The sequence below is a fragment of the Macaca nemestrina genome (assembly GCF_043159975.1).
Source record: "Macaca nemestrina isolate mMacNem1 chromosome 6 unlocalized genomic scaffold, mMacNem.hap1 SUPER_6_unloc_1, whole genome shotgun sequence".
NCBI lineage: Eukaryota > Metazoa > Chordata > Mammalia > Primates > Cercopithecidae > Macaca > Macaca nemestrina.
Genome location: NW_027257564.1, coordinates 80,444 through 91,969, shown reverse-complemented (window position 1 = coordinate 91,969; position 11,526 = coordinate 80,444). Strand labels below are relative to the sequence as shown.

At 42.8% G+C, this 11,526-nt stretch overlaps 1 pseudogene; it reads right to left on the bottom strand.

Moving 5' to 3' along the window:
* On the bottom strand, positions 1 to 11,247 carry LOC139361087 (zinc finger protein 669-like; annotated as a pseudogene).
* Between the last annotated feature and the right edge of the window lie 279 nt (positions 11,248 to 11,526).

Sequence of the window (11,526 nt, the reverse complement as noted above, 5' to 3'; positions counted from 1 at the left end):
TCACCGCAACCTCTGTCTCCTGGGTTCAAGAGATTCTCCTGCCTCAGCCTCTTGAGTAGCTGGGATTACAGACACATGCCACCACTTCCGGCTACTTTTTGTCTTTTTAGTAGAGACGGGATTTCACCATGTTGGTCAGGCTGGTCTCAAACTCCTGACCTCCTGATCCGCCTGCCTCAGCCTCCCAAAGTGCTGGGATTACAGGCGTGAGCCACTGTGCCCAGCCCATTGTAATGGGTTCTATTTTGATTAATAAAGATGTGTTGCAGCCTAGTTATACAAATTTAAAATTCATGGTCCAAAACCATAATTACTTTTGCACCAACCTAATACTTTAAGAATTAAAAGAAGCCTTTATATTAGAGAGCCCATGGATGATAAAATCATAAAGAATATTACAATCTCCATAACCCACAAACTTGGTAACTTAGACCAACTGGATGAATTAAAAGACACAATCTATTAATACTAAAACACAGGAGAAATAGGTAATCTATATATATTGATATCTATTAATAAAATGGAATCAATACCTAATAACCTTGCAGAAAACTTATATATTCCATAAATCTGACATTCTGTCATGTTATTCTAACTGGTGGGATTCAGGGATTTCCATTTTGATAAGAACATAGGTGAGTCTCACACACTTAATCTTAGTGCTCATTGGTCAGAAAAGCCATGTCCACTATAGGATACTGCGGAGCAATGCGTTATGGAGAATTTAGGCAAGATAATATGATTTTCAGAGTTAAAGGAAGACAACCTGATTTATGTACAGTAATTCCTCATAATATCATAGGGGATACCATATTTAAACTTTGGGGTATCCCCAGGTATAATTCTTATTTGAGCCACCTGTGAATTTCAGACACGGAGGCTTCCCAACTTTGGTGGCTTTCAATAAATGTGGAAGTTAACTCACAACCTATTTTGTGGAGGCATAAAATTCAATGAGCACTCATTTAACCTTTTATTTTAAATATTATTTTTGTAAACTTGCATTTCCAATTAGTTGAAATTTTAAACCTGTTTCAGTTCTTATCCACTTTTTTTTTCCCCCTGAGACGGAGTCTTGCCCTGTCACCTAGGCTGGAGTGCAGTGGCATTGTCTCGACTCACTGTAACCTCCACCTCCCAGGTTCAAGCGATTCTCCTGCCTCAGCCTCCCGAGTAGCTGGGATTACAGGTGCCTGCCACCACGCCCAGCTAATTTTTATATTTTTAGTAGAGATGGGGCTTCCCCATGTTAGTCAGGCTGGTCTTGAACCCCTGACCTTGTGATCTGCCCACCTCGGCCTCCCAAAGTGCTCGGATTACAGGCCTGAGCCACCGCACCCGGCCTCTCCACTCTTTTTAGGTGGAGGGGAGTAAGGGTTTCTTGGAATTAGGAGGAACTCCCATGTACCCAACCCATTTGGGTAAATTTCTTCCTTCAGAGTTTTTCAAATCAGCATCACCATTGTTAAAGGCCTCCCACATGGTAATAATTGTGCTATAGGGTTTTATAAACATGAAGTTTATGTTTGGCTGAATGAACCTCCTTGCTGTGGCACAAGGGGGCCATAGGTGTTTTCACCAATTATGAAGCGGGTTCACTGTGCAATGGCTACCAACTTTTCTGAGTACAATGAGGCCAAATACATTCATAGATAAATTCCATGAAGTGAATTTATTACTTACAAATAGCAAACAAAAGACAACAGAAGTCTAGGATTCAATATGAACCGCTACCACAAGATCAGGAAGGCTACCTAGAGCAGATGGATGGAGTTTTGACTGTAAATGCTTCCCTTGCACTACAACTGAAGGACCCCAGAAAGAAGCCCACATTGAGTTTTCTCCCAGGATGTAGTTTGCTGGACACAAGCGTTAAAGGCCATTCTGTTTCGAGCAGGGCCTATAACAGAGCCTGGGCTGTTCTGACCAATGTCACTTGATTATCAGGATATTGCCTTCCCAGCATATCATACAGTAATCTTGAGAACTACCAGTAAGAAAGGGAGGAAAATGGCCCTGCACCCTTAAAACTGAAGGATCAGGATATTTGCTGTAACAGAGGCACAGACAGTAGCGACAGAGTGTTCTTGTGAGCCATCTACTAGTTCTCTTAACCGGAGCGTGGCACCAGACCGCTTTTCTATTTCCTTTCAATTGAAACTATTTCAGAATATTTTGAATTTCTACATCTATAGAGTTGTGGCACATGATCACTGGCAGTGTAGTCCGAAGATGAGACTTTTGACATGCTGATAAGCAGCAGTTATAAGAAAAGCCCACACACTGGTCAGGAATTTTTCAATGAAAGCAGCTGAGACTCTTCTTCATATGCTTTGGTAGGGGCTAATATCAAACTATTTCTTCCCATTTTCTTTACTCAGCAGTGCCTGAACCATGAGGCACCATAGATGTACACCTCATCAGGAGGGTGTATGGTACAGCAGCAAGGGGAGCAGCAGCACAAGAAACAAGGCCACTACTTCTGCTTACATAATAACTATTGTCTTGGAGTGTAAAATAATTAATAATGTTCACATGGCTGCCCTAAGCACACAGAGATGGTGACCAGAGCAGATGCAGGGACTACAGACATACAGCCTGATTCTTGCTAATTAGGACTTAAGTGTTGGCTTATGTGCTGTGCTTTTGTGCATTCATAAGCCAGGGCCTCAAAACTGCCTGCTGAGCACAGGCCAAAGGTCATGCTAGGGTGCAGTTAAACATTGATGTCTAGGAGATGAGAGCATTTTAGTGTGGAAGAAGATGACAACACCTGAAGACCACAAAACACTGTGCAGACCAAAGGGAACGCCCATCGTCAGCTCACGGTTCTGACCCAGGTGACAGCTGATGTGTTACGGAACAGTCAGCCCACAGCAGGTAGGTCAAGTTGAGCTGGTGTCCTGCATGAGGGCTGATCCATTCCATTCGTGTTGCCAATTGTTTCAATAGTGTCTCATGCACCCCACTGGTGAGGAAGGAATTAGCACCCTACGTTTACTGGCACTGTTAAACACATAACATCTATTACTAAACAGATAAGCCAGATATCAGTTATTAATTACATACAGGAGGATGGTGTAAGCTCCCACAGGCCCAAACAGGGATTAACTTGAGCGTAGAGAGTGCTATAGCATTTAAAAAGTGAGGGTATTCCTTTTTTTTTTTTTTTTTTTTTTGTTGTTGACACAGAATCTCGCTCTGCCACCCTTGCTGGAGTGCAGTGGTGTGATCTTGGCGCACTGCAAGCTCCGTCTCCTGGGTAAACTGTATGTACTTAGGAATTAATACCAACTCATTATTAGCAAAAAATAAATATCTTTACATCAAGAGTAGTTTTTCATTTAATAAAAATAGGTGGGATGTGTATAATGGACAAAGGATAATCAAAATTTGCCAAATGAGGCTAGTAAGACAATCCCAAGAATTCACAATCATTATTCACTGGTCCATTAATCACAGGACAATACATACAAATGAAACTTACCTGACCGGGTGCAGTGGCTCATGCCTGTAATCCCAGCACTTTGGGAGGCCGAGGCGGGCAAATCATGAGGTCAGGAGTTCAAGACCAGCCTAGCCAACATGGTGAAACCCTGTCTCTACTAAAAATACAAAGAATTAGCTGGATGTAGTGGCGTTCACCTGTAGTCCCAGCTACTCGGAAGGCTGAGGCAGAAGAATCGCTTAAACCCAGGGGGCGGAGGTTGCAGTGAGCCGAGATCGAACCACTGCACTCTAGCCTGGGCAACAGAGTGAGACTCCATCTCAAAAAGAAATAATAATGAAATAAAAAAATTAAACTTACCTACATATTAGAAAAACATCCAAATTCAACCATGAATCCAGCACACTGTCAAATGAATAGACAAAAATTCTACCAACAGACTTAAGAAAATATCATTATCTATGAAATTCAAGTACTACTGCTTAAAGAACATTTACAGAACTCTCACTTCAAGGTTTCCCTGCAAAATAAGGTGAAATGCATACTCAAGACTCTTTAAGAATGGGCCACTGATAAAAACAATATACTTGTAACTTGTGTAACATTTCATAGATTTTTTTCGAGCACTGCACGATAATTAATTTGCATCAGGCTTTCCAAATTAGAAAAGCTTCACTTATAGAACTTCTTTCCCGTGGGAGTTTTCACACGGCTTTTCAAGTAAATGTTAAAACTGAAAATATTCTTGCAGTTTCTAAACTATTAAGAGTTTTAATCCTGTGTACGTTCTTGTATTTACAAGGTCCAGCCAGCTACAGAGTGCATTTTCATATGTCCTTGAGTGGGTATGAGAAAAATGAAACACTCAAACATTCTGAACATTCATAGGGTTTTTCTCAGGAATGAGCTGATATCTTCAAATGGAACTAATACAACCGAAGGCCTTACCATAAATTTAAATTCAAAACCTTTTCTCCACTCTGAGCCCTCCCAAATCTTCAGGGAAATCTGAAGGCTTGACCACATTTCCTACATTCTTAAGGTTTCTCTGCAGTGTGAGCTCTTTCATGTTTATGAGGGAATGGGAAAGAGTAAATGTTTTACCACATTTCTTACATTCAAGGGGCTTTATTTATTTATTTTTGAGATGGAGTCTCACTCTGTCGCCAGGCTGGAGTGCAGTGGCACAATCTCAGCTTCCTGCAACCTCCGCCTCCTGGGTTCAAGTGATTCTCCTGCCTCAGCCTCCTGAGTAGCTGGGATTACAAGCATATGCTACCACACCCAGCTATTTTTGCATTTTTAGTAGAGACGAGGTTTCACCATGTTGGCCAGGATGGTCTCGATCTCCTGACCTCGTGATCCGCATGCACAGGGCTTCCCCCCAAGCCCCTGTGGCCTTTTATGTCCTTGAAAAAGAACTAAGAAAACTGAAATGTGCCACCATGTCCAGCTAATTATTTTCTTTGTTTTTGTTTTGAGACGGAGTCTGCTTCTGTCGCCCAAGCTGGAGCGCAGTGGTGCGATCTCGGCTCACTGCAAGCTCTGCCTCCCAGGTTCACGCCATTCTCCTGCCTCAGCCTCCCGAGTAGCTGGCATGAGCCACCGGGCCCGGCTTTATTTTATTTTTTGTAGAGACAGGGTTTCACCACGATGCCCAGGTTGTTTCACATTGTTTTAATCCAGGCTGGTTATGAACTCCTGGGCTCAAGCAATACACACACCTTGGCCTCCCAAAGTGCTAGGATTATAGGCTGAGTCACTACACCCAACCTCTATATCATGACTTCTTTAGTGGCGCATAAGGTAACTGGAACGAGTGTAGGCTTTACTGCATCTCTTACATTCATAGGGTTTTTCTCCAGTATGAATTCTTTCATGGAGGTGAAGGGAACTGAGGCAACTGAAGGCTTGGTCACATTGTTTACATTCATAGGGTTTCTCTCCAGTATGAGTACTTCTATGGTTACAAAGGGAACTCAAACAACTAAAGGCTTTGCCACATTGTTTACATTTATAGGGTCTCTCTCCAGTATGAATGCTTCCATGGTCATGAAGGGAAGTGGAACAGCTGAAGGCTTTATCACATTTGGTACATCTCTCTCTAGTGTGAGTCCTTTCATGCATCTTAAAACAAGAAAATCTGAGTGTTTTCCCACATTCCTTACATTCGTAGGGTTTCTCTCCAGTGTGAGTTCGTCCATGTATTAGACAAGAACCGGAAACAGTGAACGCTTTACCACATTGTTTACATTTATAGAGTTTTTCTCCTGTGTGAGTTCTCTGATGTCTTTCAACTCAATTGAGAAAATGAAAAGCTTTCCCACATATCGTACATTTATAAGCTGGATTTCCACTGTGCATTATCATGTGTCTTCTAACACCTGGAACAGAAACGAAAAGTTTCCCACACTGTTCACATTTATATTGCTTCTCTCCATATGGTTTGTATCCTGAGTGAGCTAGGATGTGCCTATTAAGGAGGGAATGAGGTACAAAGACTTTTCCACAAATACTGCATTCACATTGTTTTAATCCAGTAGAAATGTTCTCATTCAGATCAAGATTTGGAATGTGGCTGACAACTTGTCCATACTGACTACCTTCTTTGCTTTCGTACCATATGATTTCTGTAAAAAAAATGACAAGCACATTATTATTGGTTGGTTTAATAACTTTCCACTCATTCATAGGTCTTCGACTTACACTGCTACCAATACTAGGGAAAATGCATTTTTGTTTTGTTTTGTTTTGTTTTTGTTTTTGTGCCATGACTGAATTATTTGAAAGTAAATGGGCTACTACTGAAAACACAGCTACCACCTGCATGGCTATGACCAAAATAGTAACATTCGTATACACAATTTTGTAGTACTATTTTCAAGTAAACTGTTTTCCAAACACTGACTGCTACACTGATGTACGTTACATTTTGGGTGAAATTTTTCTAAAAGGAAATGAATTTCAAGTGACTCTTATTTGCTTTGATTGCTTGTTTTTAAATTCATGACATGCTAAGATTCCTTCAGAGGACTTTATTTCCTCTTCTCGGTGCAAATTATCTTGTATCTTTCCCAAGTTTTTTGAAGTGATCTTCAATATTCTGGTCTTTCCGTTTTTTCCTAAAATGCAGATGCACAAAATTATCATGAATTATTTCAAACTATAGAAACATTACTAGATTTCATGTTCATTGTACACAGTGCCCATGCCTGATTTATTCACCAAATCATTCCCTTGCCCCATTCCAAATCACAAATAGCACTGATGATAGGGAAATACTTCTGTAATTAAGTGAAATGTGTTGTCATTCTTACCTACAGAAGCCAGGTTCCTGTAGGTTTCCTGCATCACTTCTCTGTAGAGATTCTTCTGAGAAGAATCTAGCAAAGCCCATTCCTGCTGGCTAAAGTTCACAGCCACATCCTCAAAAGCCACGGAGTCCTAGAACATTCCACACATGTGGATAGAAGGATGAGTGAGACTGAGAGCACTGGGAATGTATACTCAATTCATAAGCTGTTTACATGATTCTAAAATTTCCAAGCATTTATTCTATGACTTGATTGTCACAACTCTTACTCTGTTCACACATACTCCCTCCCACACAGCAGTACTAATGCTAGAATTGAACTATTCAAAAAGGCAACAGCAAAGTAGAAACACCCATCTCATTAGAGAATCCAGGGAGTAAGATTACGAAACACCCATCTCATTAGAGAATCCAGGAAGTAAGATTACGATATGCTGCTAGGAGTTACCTTTTAACTTCACTTTGTACATTTCTAGTATCTGTCATACTAAAGTCCTACCTGATGTGCATAAGTGAGTTAATATTATCAGTCCTGAGACTACTTATTCTTAAAAATACCTGCTTGCAAAGTTCAATCTTTGTTTGTATTAGGAACTTACATTTTGAAAGGGATTCCACAAACCCAAGTAATAAGAATGACTCACTGCATCTAAATGGCTTATGCAGTATATTTTCCAAAACTTCTTCTGCTGAAAGTCTATTATTTTGTGTCACTGCAGTGGTGCTTAGGGAACCAGACACAAAAACACAGTCTGAACACTAAGTGTTCAATGAATTTCCCTGGTAGACAATATTTTACATGTGCTGTCACTTGTTAACTGTGGAAGTGAACCCATTCCACGTGATTACACCAAGAGAGAATAGGCTTATTAAATTTAATTGAGTAGTAAATAAAACCAATAATTGATATTTAACAATACTAATATAACAATTTTTCAAATTTCTATTGCACAATATCAAGACAGAAAGGAGTAAGAGGAAATAGGACACATGCTTTTTAAAATGACATTAATGTCACCACTTCCAGATGCTATTCCTATGAAACCACATAAATTCCCAAATCAGGTGGTTTTAGGCAAGAAAAGCTACTCTTTCATATGCAGTAAAAATGACCAATGTCTAATCATTTTTAGTCATCTAAAAAAAGAGTGATGGCTTGTCTAACATACTTCTAAGATTTTCAAACAAAAATATTCAGGACAGCACAGTGTTAGCAGAGAGATGAGCAAGCAGACCAAAGGAAAAAAAAGTCTTAATGACCCAGCATCTATATGGAAAGTTGAGGAATGATAGAGTAGGCACTATAGAATAGAAAAAGAAATTACATGCACTTTAAAATACGAGGCAAACCAGGCTGGCATCTACTTGGGAAAATGCATTGCATTCTTCTCTATTCCATGAACAATAATCATCTTATTATATATTCAAATACAAAAGATAAAACCAGAATACTTTCAGAAGTCACAGGAAGATTTTTTTTTAACAAAGGATTAGGCAGAATTTTTTTTATGTAAGAAAAAAGTGATAAAGGAACAGACAAACTCAAACATATTAAAATTTAGGGAATAAAAAGAAAATAGAGTGGGCCAGGCGTCGTGGCTCACGCCTGTAATCCCAGCACCTTGGGAGGCTGAGGCAGGGGATCACCTGAGGTCAGGAGGTTGAGACCAGCCTGGCCAACATGGCAAAAATCCCGTCTTTTTGTTGTTTGTTTGTTTGTTTGTTTGTTTTTGAGACGGAGTCTTGCCTTGTCCCTTGGGCTGGGGTGCAGTGGCAAGATCTTGGCTCACTGCAACCTCCACCTCCCGGGTTCAAGCAATTCTCTTGCCTCAGCCTCCCGAGTAGCTGGGATTACAGGTGCCTGCCACCACGCTCAGCTAATTTTTTCGTATTTTTTAGTAGAGACAGGGTTTCACCATGTTGGCCAGGCTGCTCTGGAACTCCTGACCTCGTGATCCGACCACCTTGGCCTCCCAAAGGGCTGGGATTACAGGCATAAGCCACCGTGCCAGGCCTAAAACCCTGTGTTTACTAAAAATATGAAAATTAGCTGGGTGTGGTGGTGGGTGCCTATAATCCCAGTTCCTCGGGAGGCTGACACAGGAGAATCACTTGAACTCGGGAGGCGGAGGTTGCAGTAAGCAGAGATGGCGCCACTGCACTCTAGCCGGGCTACAGAGCAAGGCAGCATCTCCAAAAAACAAAAAACAACACTCAGACACCCAGATAAGAGGATACACATGTGTCCACTGTCATAAATTCTTCACCAAGCTACAAGACGGGAACTGACATTTTGGTGAATCTTTATAAATCATCAATTTATCTATTACACTTTTATTTCACCAGTAGCATTTACAAAGCTAAGTCCTACAATTCCATTTGAAATTACCCTTAAAAAGAACAGACCTTTAAAACTTACTACACTCACTCTGGGGAAGAAATAAATACGAATTTTTAGCAAATGAAATACATCATTTTACCTTACCTCTTTGGAAATAGTATTTTTATCTTTCAAGCTGTACTGACAAAATGTATCTTACAGTCAGTGAAAACCTGAAACTCAAATAAGCGGACAAGCCTTTTCAAGGTAACAAACTCAGGGAGAGGCAGTGCTGACTCCAACGCAGACCTTTCTAAGTGTCACGGCAGGCCATTCCATCCCTCAGGACACCCATCCTGTTCAGTAAAGTACTCAGTGACCACCTAGGAGGCACTGGCACTGCTCTTTGTCCTCCTGTGCACCTTAAGTGCATTTTATAATTCAGGTTCTTGCACATCCTCTCTGGGGTGGGTTTTGCTTGTCCTTTGGGACGGTTTTTCTCTCTTCACAAGTCTGAGACAAGCTAAAGAGCAGAAATCATTTCTGCCTTTTCCTCTCAATATCAGCATCCAATTGGCAAACCATCAATGTGTCTTCGAGGAATAAAAACTCGGGCCGGAGGAATAATTTTAATGACCTAACTTTCATGACATTACATTGTATTGTCCATTAATTTTAATGTCCTAAAATTTTAATGACCCTAAGGGGTCACCATTTTAGATGAAACTATACCAGGAGATTCCTCTAAGGCCAAGAGCATCCAGCTGCTCCCCTGAGAGACTCTACCCCCTACCTCAGGCTGTCCTTGGGGATGAGATGACCCCGGGGCTGATACTCACTAGACCCTCCAATAGACATGGCCACTGTGGGTATCCTGGGTCATCCCCAGACAGTTCTAAAATGCCAGGACTAGGAAAAGACAGGAGAGTGGCTGAGGACACAACACCCTGTCAAGTTTTCACGGGGGGACCTCAATCTAAAGACATTTTGGTAATATGTACACTTAGGAAAGATGAAAAGAAGAGAGGCACAAAGATTTTTTTTACAGTAGAGTGTCAGATGATTTATTCTCCGCTTTCCTCTCATGTAAAATGTTTGGAAACAGAAAAATATTTTGGCCAAGGTGCCTCACGCCTGTAATCCCGGCGCTTTAGGAGGCCGAGGAGGGTGATCAATTAAGGTCAGGAGTTCGAAACCAACCTAGCCAACATGGCGAAACCCTGTCTCTACTAAACATACAAAAATTAGCTGGACCTGGTGGTGGCGCCTATAAGCCCAGCTACTTGGGAGGCTGAGGCAGGAGAATCGCTTGAACCCGGGAGTCAGAGGTTGCAGTGAGCTGAGACTGCATCATTGCACTCCAGCCTGGCGACAGGGTGAGACTCTGTCTCAAAAAAAACGAAAAAAAAATATATATATATGTGGATATATGTGTATATATATGTGTGTGTGTGTATATATATGTATGGTTTGCTTCCTCATTCACCTTATCAAAGCCTCTCATTTACGCCCCTCCCCTGGACCCCAAACCACAAACCATGACTGCGGTACCCGTTTATGAATCGCGTTTGCTCAAACGCCCCGTTTAACGTTTTAACAAAGCCTCGGGTTAATTTTAGGGGGAGAAAGGTGGGACTGGAAGCTCCATGAACCACAGCCCCTCCCACGCTGGAACCCCGCTCACCGAGTCGGGGCTCTCCCGGATCACCCTCCCGTGGTCACCGCACTACCTGGGTGGGGGAGGCGCGGGGTTCCGGAGAGGGCTCCGGCCGGCGGAAGTGGCGCCCGCAGGTACAGACAGGACGCAGGGGTCCCGCTGCCCGTGCCGCCCGGCCCTGCGCAGAAGGTGACTGAGGCCCGGCTGCGCCGCGGCGACTCGGTCCGCAGGTTCCGCAGCCCATGGCTGGTTCCAGCAGGTTTCACCCAGCCCTCTTCCCCACTTCGGGAAGCCAGGCGCAGTCCACTCACCGTTCCTCGGCTTCCCGGGTGTCCCGGCGTCAGTTAGGGATGTCCCAACACCCGCAGGTCACAGGGTGGCCGAGGCTGCTGCAGAGCCACCGGGGCTCCCAGAGCCAGGAAGTAGCAGCGGAGACTCACAGGAAGAGCCTACGGTGGCGAAGGCGAGACAAAGCGCCCGCCAGCCGGATCCCGGAAGCCGGCCTCTCCTTTCCGCGGCGCGCCTGATTGACGGGCCCCCACTCCAGCGTCCCTGATTGTCTGGGGCTTCAGGCCCCGCCCCCTCAGGCCCTGAGTGACAGGAGATTGCGATCTCACGTGAGGCTGGATGTGGCCAGAATGACCGTTTTGGCCTAGCGGTTTATAGGGGGTGAGGATCTGACCAGGCAAGGAGCACATTCGCATTTAACCTTGTATACAAGGTTATAGCTATTTTGCGTAATAAGATATAAAATTGCAAGCAATATAATGGCAATTCTGTAACTGCCC